Source organism: Stegodyphus dumicola, chromosome 3 (genome assembly GCF_044657685.1).
Source record: "Stegodyphus dumicola isolate Sdum_Otavi_A_Nest chromosome 3, ASM4465768v1".
NCBI classification, from domain to species: Eukaryota; Metazoa; Arthropoda; class Arachnida; order Araneae; family Eresidae; genus Stegodyphus; species Stegodyphus dumicola.
Window position 1 is genome coordinate 182357343 of NC_140770.1, and position 12689 is coordinate 182370031.

Below are 12689 nucleotides of genomic sequence, written 5' to 3' on the forward strand. Positions count from 1 at the left end.
ATGAATGGGTCTTTACCGCTGTTCCCGAGAGGTATATCGGAGGAACTAAGAAGAAGAGGGCGAACAAAGACCCGGATTTCTAAAGATCTAACACATTAGCATTAGATAGGGCTGAAGTGAGCGTTAATAACAGAAGCAAAATGAAACCACATGTAACGTAAATAATAGAAGTAAGATGAAATAACATGTAAATATATAATAGAAGGTAAGATGAAATCACATATTTGGAAATTGCCTTAAATGTGAAAACATCTACCACGTTCAGGTTTTCTTAACAAAGAACCTGCTCAAGATAGGTTAAAAATAATAAGAGAAAATAAAAAGGATGAAATGATAAGAGAACAATGCAAATAAAAATTAAATACTCTGAATAAAACCAAAATTGTCCAAGGAATACAATTTGGCAATGAACTGGCTCTTAAGAAGAAAAAATATGCACAGTACAAAAAACGGAGGAAGTTATGCGAATCTAGTCACAAATTTTCAGAATCTAGTGCTAAAAATCTATGGGAAATCTTACGCAAATATATGGTAATTTTTTTTCTTGTAAATTGAAGGCTAAAAGGATTTCGCATCCTGTTATTTTATCGAATATTCTGAATTAAACTAAAATAAAGGTACGCTATGTTAGGTTATTTATTACAGCAAAGTACCCAAAAGCTATTTCAGTCGCATTGTCTTCAGGATGGATCAAAGTAACTGACTCCTGCTCACATTAAAATTGTAGAAAATAACAGAAGCGTTTGCGGAATATATCAAATAAAGAAAAGTCAAGATAAGTTATTTATTATAGCAGATACTCAACGGCTTTCTTAGTTGCAACGTCCTCATGCTTCACCAAAGGGAATGAGTTCTATTCATCTTACATTAGTAGAAAAACCACACGAAGTTTATACGCTTGCTGTACAAAGGATTTTACTTTATTAACCAATTACTAGGACTTAAAATTTTGCTAACTTTCTTTTTCCGTAGTCCTAACCAGAATACAAATTGGTTGTTTGAGTATTTAAGTCGAGGTTTTGAATATTTTAATGTTAGAGCTATTGACAGCCTGGCCCGCAGCTACGTCCTATCGTCAGGTCAGCCAGATATTATCCCGGCTTTAGCTATTTTGCTAGCCGTCATTAAAAAGGTGCCGTTAAAATGTTTCAGTCAACTGACGTAGACCATTCTATGTAATCTGACATTACCATTCTATGACGTAGACCATTCTATGTAATCATTTTGTCTCAAAGTTTTTGTACGCATGAGAGGTGCATTCTGTTTAATTTAAGGGGACGGCGGACTTTAAAATAGCTAAAAATCAACCAAAATATTGAATTTGGCGTTTTACTCTCGTAATATTCCATATACGTATCTACATCGTATGCAAAAAACCGAATTTAAATATTCTAATTTTTAAAGAAGTTACAAGCATTTAAAATGTATAAACAACGTAAACTTTGCCCTTTTAATTTTGGAGAAAATACACACACAAAAAAAAAAAAAAAAAAAAAAAAAAAAAAAAACGAAAATAGTAAAAAATATCGTAAAGCATTAAAAGATAATGTAAATGTCACAAATAAAGGTAAAACATATAGTACGGGTGAATTTTAAATGTTTCATTGGCTATAATGCATAAATTGTTTCTACCTCTAACTTCGAATCGCATACTAATTCGCGATATGTTTATTTTTTCAAATTTAATATTATGAGAATAAAATGTGTTAAATGATACAAAAATGTTATCTAGTATCTACATATTAATATTTAATGTTAATTTGCTGTTTCTCATGACCATGTTTTAAAGGTAAGTTTGAAGAAAAACTTTAAATTCCGTTTTCTCAAAAAAAATTTTTTTCGCAGTTCCTATGTCTTGAAAATGCTCCATGCCACTCATTTTTAGTTCAAAATGAATGATATTTGGAAGAAACTATCTTGTTATATGTTACAGTAGAAATGTGTATGCATTTTTGGATACGAGGTTATTAAGAAGTTTAAACTGTTGATAATGTTTAACAAAAGGGCACGTTTTTCCGAAAACTGGGTTTAAGTTGACAAAAATCCTTTTTAAAAATTTTTGATTCATCATATTCAATAACTGATACACAAAAACTTTTGTTAAGTCTTTGTAACTAACTTAAAGGAAACATTAAGAAAAAATACTGAAAATTAGACCGCAAGGAGGATTTTTAATCTTTAATAAAAATAATTAATTATTTGTTTAAAAGATTTTTTGTTTAAAATAAATTGAAATTTTGAACATATATGTTATAAACTAATGTTATAATATATATATATGTGTAAAATTTCTTGTTGAAAACACGAAAACTTAAAAAACTAATTTTCTAATTAAATCTTTAAAAGTCCCCCTCCCCTTTTAAAGATTTAATTTAATGATTAATTTAAAAATTTAATTCCAGATAATGAAAGTGTGCAGCACGCCGTGTCTTTCGGACTATGTAATGGCTTTCATGCAATTAGTAAATGTTTTCATCATGCCAACACTGATTCAAGTTACACAGATCGCATTGTTATAAAACAATTTTCGCAGAAAGCACTCTGTATACCTAACTACTGCCCCATGTTTAAAAAATGGGATTAAATGTCAAATTATAATTCTAAAACCTCCACGCCCCCTCGTAAGCAGAAAATGAACTTCCAGACTTTTAAAATTTCCATCTTTACTAGCGGACCCTCTAATTTACCTTAATTTGTGAAATATGTTATTTCTCGGAATATTTATTTCCTAGTTGTTTCAAGCGCAGCCTGGATTGCAGTTTACGTCCTATCACCAGATCTGCCAAAATTTATTTAGGGTTTAGCCATTTTTCTAGCCGACGTTAAAAATTTGAGCTATTTTAAGTAGACCACTTAATGTAGTCTTCGACTATCATACTTAAATCTGAGTTTCGTTCATGTTATTTAAATACCCTTAAGGTTTGGAGTTTTGTTTTATAACTACAAGTGGTGCTTTATGTTAAATTAAAAGAGTTAATAAAATGGTTGTTTTTACCTTCTCAGGACTTTATAATTCACACGAAGCGATATTTCTCTTGTCAATCTAGTAGGGTCTGAAAGACATTGATTTAAATTACTACACAACTAGAGCCCGACAGTTGTAATAATTCTCAGCGCTAATGTATCTAACCATAATCTTATATCTTTGGTCATAATCTAAATCAAATTTTAATTCACCATGGTCAGCAGGGATAAAATTGACTCTGTCAAGGGCTTGAGCCCCATACAGGAGACAGTATGAGTTTGTCAAACTTCGTTTCATATTTGATATAGAACATCCCCGGGCATGGGCCAGTTTCTACTACCTCTTCCTTCATCATCTGAACTTCAAAAGGACTTTTGTCTAGCTAGTATTTCAAGTTCTCCGATGCCATAACAATACTATACTTACATTTTTACAGACATTTATGCTTTCTCCGGTATTTGAAACCGAGCCAAATGATGAAATCGGCGCCGCTGACCACTATTACTGAAAACAATGACCAAATCTTTACGTAGCCAACCCATTTTATCATTGGAAGTGAACCCGGAAAAAACTAGTGGTAACCAGTTCTCCTAGCCACTAATCAACTAACTAGCCTCTAACAAAAATTTAGAAACGAATGACATATTCACGGATAGTTTGTAAAATCACATATGATTCGCTGATAATTATGACTACTCGGAACACTTACTTTTTAGAGCACAATGAAAGAAAATTTTTATTTTTTTAAAAATGTAGCGTCTAGCTATTTTTGATCTAGTCGACTTAGATATCTTTAGTGATTTAACACTTTAATATAATTTAAAGAGCACGAGATAAATAGATTTAACGTATTTATTTATAACAGCTCCTTGAAGCGAAAATAAAAACAAAAATATGTTCTAGTGCATATGGTTTAGATCTTGCAGCGGAACGAAGGATGTGAAATGAAAATAGCATTACAATTACCATGAAATATTCAAAGGCTTACACCCTTAGCTGAAAACATTTTGACGTGGGTTCTCACCTAACAAGAAATATTTTATTTATTATTTATCAAATGCCTGGCCACTGACCATCAGGTCATTAGGCAACAAGCTGTCCAATATTTCTTTACAATACAGTCCAAACACTTAAGTGCAGAGCACATGTCCAGATGAGCAAGGCTCATGACTTATCCAGAATCACACAAAGCACATAAAGGTGAGGGAGTCAGAACCCACTGACCGGCCAAGGTTTTCGCTAAAAGAACACAAATTTACAAAATCTACTATGAAAAAAAAATTATTTTCTTGATTTCAATGTAAAATTTCTTCTGGTTTTTATACCTGTATTTGTGTATTTTTATTATATTCCCTTGATTTCTTTGACATATTTTATTATGCACGTATATATACCTTCTTACAGATATCGCAAAAATATTCTAGGCCGTATATATACGGCCTTGCCGGTGAAACGAAACAAATGAGCACTAAGGCAGTCATGTCCAGTCAATAGTCTAAACACAGCCATAGCAGCAGCATGATGAGAGCCCGAGACACAGTCGGCTTTTAATAGTCCCTCCATGAATTATTTTCAGTAGCACTAGCAGCAGTATTACGAAAGGATTTTTTATAAATCCTTTTCATTTCAAGTTAAGCAGAGTGAAGTGTCTCTGAAAGACCTTTGGAGAATATCCGTACCGTTTTCTGGCAAAAGGTCCGCCATCTCAGTTTGCCTAAGGTGACAATGTGATGGCACCCATTTGAAAGCAAGCTTTGTTTGCATTCTGTTCAATAGCTCCCTGCAGCTCTGGACACGAGCACGTTGTTTTCCTAGGTTACTTGCTAAGGCCTGAAGAGCAGAACTTGAGTCTGATAAAATTACAGCCAATTCGTTGTATGACAGCCAAGAAATTAAGAAACGAATTGTGTCGCTAGAGTTTTATTAGTTGCCAACGGGTATAAGCAGTTTGGAACTGAGTAAAATGATTAGGGTATTTTGAAGCAAGAGATGTGAAAAATAGGCAGTGCCCTCACCGGTACTCGAACTTGAACCTCTCGAATACGAGCCGAGTGTACTACCGTTACACCACGAAGACATTCTAGAAGGAGGAAGAAAAAACCTCCTAATATATATACGTCTTTTTTAATGGCGCATGTGGATCACGGGCCCCATGGCCATATCCTGGTGGTGACGAATTATTGTCCCCCCACCTTTTAGTTCGGGCACCACTGTAGAGGTGTTAAGTTTTTTGAAGCAGGAAACATGAAATGTACATTGCCCTTCCTGGGACTCGAATCTGAACCTCTCGAATATGCACCGAGTGTGCTACTAATATACCACGAAGACATGTTGGAAGTCGGTAACTGTCTGAGTCATAACTGATAGTCTCAGTCTGCTACCGACTGATTTGAGGATACCTAAAAATGTTTCTAATGAAAAAAACTGTTGTTTCCTATTAAATATTAATTAAATCCGTTTAAATTATCGAATAACTTGAGTTATAAGTACCTTACAATGAGTCCCAAACATCTCTTTTTCAATATTTGTGTAGCATTTTAATTCTTAATTATGTTACAAGCGCCATAAAACGAATTAACTGATATTTGAGTTAATATTATTATTTTCAATTTATACTAAAAATAGAAATAGAACAACAAAAGTAATATAAATATAGGTCAGAAAGTTTGGAGAACAGTTTTTGAACAACTACTGCTTATCCCAACATGAAGAAATAAAAGGTTTCACAGGAAGATCAGAGTTGGGTTGGAGACATACACAGTATGATGGCATAGAATTTCATGAAATATTGCTGACACGGAAGTTGGCCGCTATCAAAATACTGCAGAAACAATGTTGACTGGTGACGGCATCGGAATGGATGGAACTTTCAAACTGTTAGGAACGAAAGCTCCTTGCGTGGCACAAGATGGCTCCTAGCTCAGAATTCTTCGGAATAAATACTCCTTTGTTAGAGAAGAAATCGATGAGATTTGGATGTGGCCGTTGCTTGCAATTTTTCTTTTTTGACATTCCTCCGCACACATATGTTTTGCCGCTCGATCGCCGACATGTAGAAGGCAATGATTCATCGAAGAGCGTTAAAAGAAAGCATAAATCACTCAAGTCTTTGGCTGTTGAACACAGACGTTATACCTTTTGGTTGGTTTCTGGGTTTAAGATAATTTAAAACTCGGAAATTTCGATAAAGCGGGATATTTAACCGACAGGCTTTGTTAGTTATATTTTTTAATGAATAATGATTATTAATTACAGCTGTTGCAAATATTGAAATTCCATGCTACGCGGGAATTCAAAATGATTGATAATGATTAAATTGAATTATGTTTGCTAAATGTTAAGATAATATCTGCATTAAATTAATGTCTTTGAAATCACACTCTCAAATGATTTTACTTGGAAACACATTTTTACAGGTGTATCAATATTGGGCATTTTCATGAAAGATAGTAATAAATTATACACGACAATTAGTAACTAAAACAGAGGCAGTCTTTGTGTTGCAAAGGATCCTATTTTGCCCGTTTTGTACTTAAGAATCCAAATCCCACAATGATAAAATAATTTTAGGAGCAAATAATACTGAAATTGAGAATGCTAGGATGTTTGGAAATGATCAGTTTATGTATCTCTTTCAGATGGCCATTGTTTTGAAATCTATCAATCACATTTGGATACGGTTTTCTTTACTACCACATACAAAATGTGTATACTCTTTGTCGATTTGGAAGGCAACCCACTTGCTGTTGCAAAATTCATTGTTTTATACTTTGCTGCAACATCAAACGGAGTAAAATCTTTAAAAATATTTTTTTTTTTTTTAAGAAACCATTTTACGTGGTCGTTCACCTCTCCAACAACAGAATCAAATTTCACTACTGCGTCTACTACTGCGTCCAACACCTAACACCTTCGTAATTTACAGACTTATGTAAGTATATGTTTTTGCATGAAAATTCCTCTTGAATCAGCCAAACACCGACAAATTAATGATTTTTTTATTCAACCATTTTTTTATTCAATTTTGCAAATTTTTCTTCTTTTCTAACTATATATAAATTTATTCTTATATTATTTTTGTTTAAATTAGAAAAGAACATAATAATAACCTTTTTTTTATTATTATAATTATTTTTTAATTATTTTATAGCACTATATTATCATTACCATATAACAGCCATCACAAAATTTTATTATTTTTTACCATGTTCTATTTATTAAAGATCTCATTTGAAAATGTTCCTAAAATAGAACGTTGGAATTTCCTCTAAAAGCCCATGAGACTTGCGAAGACAAAGAAATATTTTAGAATCTCCTGTGCAATGATCAGTTAGTTTGCAAATAATAAAACCATTAGATTATCAGACTTATGGATGTTTAGAGCAACTTTACAATCATGATATCATTTGCCATTGAAAAATGGACTCGCATTTTCTTTCCCTCCCCTTTTTTTTTTTTTTGGTAAGTCTAATAACATTTTTGAATGCACGTTTTCAATGAAATAGCTTCCAGTATACGCATTCAGAATACTTTATCATCCACAGTCTTACAGCGACGAGATTTCTTGTCACTTTGTAATTTACAAACACTTCTTAACAATGTGTAGATATACTTAACTATAAACTGTAAGAAGATAAATTAACGGTTAACTTGCGAGAAATATTTGCATTTATGATCGTGCACTATTTCCATGCTTTAGTTCCGGAAGCTATGCTACACTTACAGCTTTCAGCCAACTTTTATATTCTAACACAGATGTCCCGCCAGAAACAAACGACAATCTTTCACATTGTCATAAATGAAACCCTAAAAACTATCTTACAAAAGGTACGGTGCAAAAATACAATTGAAATGTTTGTGATAATTATAAATAACAACTACTCATCATGAATTTCATCTGTGCTGCACATAGTTTCGCAGTTCCTTTGTGACTAGGTCAGAAGTCAGACACATCAGAACATGCATTTACAAAAATGAATGCTAATAAAAAAAACACAAAACTATCGATTTCATCTGCAGTCCACTTGTGAATCGTGAAAAGTTATTTCATCTTATGTGGCACATTGAAGCAACATTGTGAAATAATGAATGTTAATGTCTAGAGCTCACATAAACAGAGAATCAAATTTCTTAACACGCTACAAATACACATATTTCTGAAAAATTTTTATTAATTTAACTATGATATTATCAAACTGAGATATTACTTCTAATTTGATAATACCAAATCCTGCTTGGGTTTATCACCAATTGAATTCCTTTAAAGAGCTGAATAAAGAGAATGCTTGATAAAATTTCTCCCAAAATAAACAGACTACTCAATGGGCGATAAGAATGATTAACAATCGAAATAATAATCTGAAGTTTTTGCATATCTTCGTGAACAACGTGTTTTTTAATTTTATTTTTAAATCCCTTATAAGACATGTTTAGTTAGTGATGGACATTGTGTACCTTTTTACCAGAATGTTTATGATACTGAAAGATGATATCAGGACCTTTGGAGTCGCAATATGTTATTTTGATTTCTGCCGGTACTCTAAAATGCATGTTTTGGAGATCACGTAGAACACAAAGTTACACTGTAGAAGGTTAAAATTTCTACATCATTAAAGGTAGCGCACAAAAGCTTACATGAAAACCCTTAAAACTTACATGAAAGGCAGGACATGCTGGCGTATTCCAATAATTAAATTTTTACTGCATGCTTACATTACAGGAAAAAGCAATTATACCTGGAAGCAGTATAAAACGGTTGATTGAAGTACTCATTGTTCATTCGGAAATCGCGTTTACTTATTTTCTTATAAGAATTCATTTTATGCCTTGTATAAGATGAAGTCAATCAAAATAATACATGTTCAAATTCACTCGCGGGAGAATAATAACCTATCTCGAATTTATGCTAGTGTATTGCACAACTACTTCTTACATTAGTCAAGTTTCAGTAACTGTCTAAGAATGAAATCCATTAATTGCCCTCAGACAACAATTCTTAAGATGGTACATATCTTCTCAACATCGTTGTTAAGAGATTCTCACGTACCTTGGGTGGGTCAAGAAACTGGGATTGTTGCAAAGGACTAACTAACCACACAGAGCCTGCAAGGCTACGAATTACCCTCGAGGTAATCAATACTTCGGTTTTCCTTGAAGCTGCAGCTCAGAAGTACAACGCCGACAATGATGTGTTCAAAAACTTAGCTTTACGAATCAATGTTATGACGTCGTTTTTTGTGACGAATCCCGCTTTTGCTTACATTATCAAGGTGTCTGTATCTGTACACTAAGCCACAAGAAGAACGGTAGTTAGATGCTTGCATTCTGCCTCTGTATAGTAGCCTAATGCTTTAGCTTAAAATATAAGGAATACACATAATATTAAATATACAGGTGTTAAGTGAGAGCGGGTCCGAAACCAGGAGCGGCTTACAAAGACTATTCGGTTATCAATCGGAATTCGCAACTCAAAAACTCTGGTGCCTCAGAAAAGCTCCCTGGTGCCTCAGAAAAGCGGCGTGGAAAGTTTAATAGGAACTTTTGATTATATGCTGCCATTGCAAGGACAAGGTATAAGACAATAGTTTCATAGAAAATACACGATGCCTTTACAGTGATACTGTAACCTCATAATGCTGTTATACTGATACCATTAAATATACAGTACATATTCTGTTCACTTCTTGTCCGTTATCCTGAATACTGACTAGCCATAAGATATTAATGAGCGTGCTGGCGCCATATGTTAGGGTCCTTCGTCGTCCCACCTTTTAACATCTTAACAGTTTTGCCCGAGCACTGTTCGGGTGCCGCGAAAGTTGACTACCCAGATATACATGTACATAGATCGGGTAGTGTATTTTTTAGAGGATTTGCGCGGTCTTTTTCACATTTTTTACTTTGCAGTGTTTTTAATAAATTTCTCTTATTCCAGAGGAGCCTGGATTGTAAAACCAGCTCAAGGACAGGTTTTACTGTTCCTCGCTTAGGCTTCGTGTGTTGCTCGAAAAAGAATGATAGTGGAAAACGTGTCAGAAAAGAAACTAGATATTTGTTCCCCGATTGTGATATTGGACTCTACGTATCTCCATGTTTTGAAGTATAACATACTAAAGCAGAATTTGGGAAAGAAATAAAATTGGAAGTATTTAAAAAATACGTTCTTTATTTTCCCCCAACATTTGTCCTACTGTAAAGTGTTTTTCCCAGCTTTGCCCTTTCTTCAGAAAAAGCCAGCTTTAAGTAAAAATGTCTAATTTTCGCAATAATCAAAAATGATCTTAAATTAAATAAATGCAATACTTGAAATAATTTTGACTGCTGGTTTGAACTCATGTAATTGATTTGAATGCAAAATTATTTATGAAAAATATGGTTATTTTTGGTCACTGGTAAGTGGTTAATAGTATGATAATACGAGGGCAAGTCTTGCTCACACTTCCATATATTTCCTCAATACAGATGATGTCCGTTAATGCTTTGGCTTTCCATTTCTCGCCAGCTGTAAATGTGCCGTCAATGTTTCAGACAGACAAATACAGTAACATTCATCAGCAAGTAAACAAGCTACCATACAACTGAAACCACATACATTAAGGTTTTCGCAACTCTCATCCAAAATCTGTTCGAGTTCAATCCCCGCTGAATAATAGTTGCTGTTGTTGCCAGAAGTGAATGATCGAGGCACTAATGTTCCTTACCTCAAAATTAAAATAGATTTTACTCTTTTCACCTTTGCTTTATAACTTATTTGTAAAATTAGTATTCATTGTTTCAACTTCTTTCTTTCTTTGTCTAGCAATTTTAATGGCCAACAGTATATATATTTCTACCTTTATATGATTTCTTTCCTGACTACACATATAAAATCACGTGTGATCATACAAACATTAACTATGAATCGCAAAAGTTGTTTCATGACAGGGAACTTAAACCGGATATTTAAATTCAAAACAAAATTTGTGTCAGATTCACATATTTAATATATGTGATAAACATTTGTTTTTGTTTCCATTAGCGAATCAAATCTATCAATCACATTTGGATACGGTTTTCTTTACTACCACATACAAAATGTGTATACTCTTTGTCGATTTGGAAGGCAACCCACTTGCTGTTGCAAAATTCATTGTTTTATACTTTGCTGCAACATCAAACGGAGTAAAATCTTTAAAAATATTTTTTTTTTTTAAGAAACCATTTTACGTGGTCGTTCACCTCTCCAGCAACAGAATCAAATTTCACTACTGCGTCTACTACTGCGTCCAACACCTAACACCTTCGTAATTTACAGACTTATGGAAGTATATGTTTTTGCATGAAAATTCCTCTTGAATCAGCCAAACACCGACAAATTAATGATTTTTTTATTCAACCATTTTTTTATTCAATTTTGCAAATTTTTCTTCTTTTCTAACTATATATAAATTTATTCTTATATTATTTTTGTTTAAATTAGAACAAAGAACATAATAATAACCTTTTTTTATTATTATAATTATTTTTTAATTATTTTATAGCACTATATTATCATTATCATATAACAGCCATCACAAAATTTTATTATTTTTTACCATGTTCTATTTATTAAAGATCTCATTTGAAAATGTTCCTAAAATAGAACGTTGGAATTTCCTGTAAAAGCCCATGAGACTTGCGAAGACAAAGAAATATTTTAGAATCTCCTGTGCAATGATCAGTTAGTTTGCAAATAATAAAACCATTAGATTATCAGACTTATGGATGTTTAGAGCAACTTTACAATCATGATATCATTTGCCATTGAAAAATGGACTCGCATTTTCTTCCCCCCCCTTTTTTTTTTTTTTTTTTTTTGGTAATTCTAATAACATTTTTGAATGCACGTTTTCAATGAAATAGCTTCCAGTATATGCATTCAGAATACTTTATCATCCACAGTCTTACAACGACGAGATTTCTTGTCACTTTGTAATTTACAAACACTTCTTAACAATGTGTAGATATACTTAACTATAAACTGTAAGAAGATAAATTAACGGTTAACTTGCGAGAAATATTTGCATTTATGATCGTGCACTATTTCCATGCTTTAGTTCCGGAAGCTATGCTACACTTACAGCTTTCAGCCAACTTTTATATTCTAACACAGATGTCCCGCCAGAAACAAACGACAATCTTTCACATTGTCATAAATGAAACCCTAAAAACTATCTTACAAAAGGTACGGTGCAAAAATACAATTGAAATGTTTGTGATAATTATAAATAACAACTACTCATCATGAATTTCATCTGTGCTGCACATAGTTTCGCAGTTCCTTTGTGACTAGGTCAGAAGTCAGACACATCAGAACATGCATTTACAAAAATGAATGCTAATAAAAAAAAACACAAAACTATTGATTTCATCAGCAGTCCACTTGTGAATCGTGAAAAGTTATTTCATCTTATGTGGCACATTGAAGCAACATTGTGAAATAATGAATGTTAATGTCTAGAGCTCACATAAACAGAGAATCAAATTTCTTAACACGCTACAAATACACATATTTCTGAAAAATTTTTATTAATTTAACTATGATATTATCAAACTTAGATATTACTTCTAATTTGATAATACCAAATCCTGCTTGGGTTTATCACCAATTGAATTCCTTTAAAGAGCTGAATAAAGAGAATGCTTGATAAAATTTCTCCCAAAATAAACAGACTACTCAATGGGCGATAAGAATGATTAACAATCG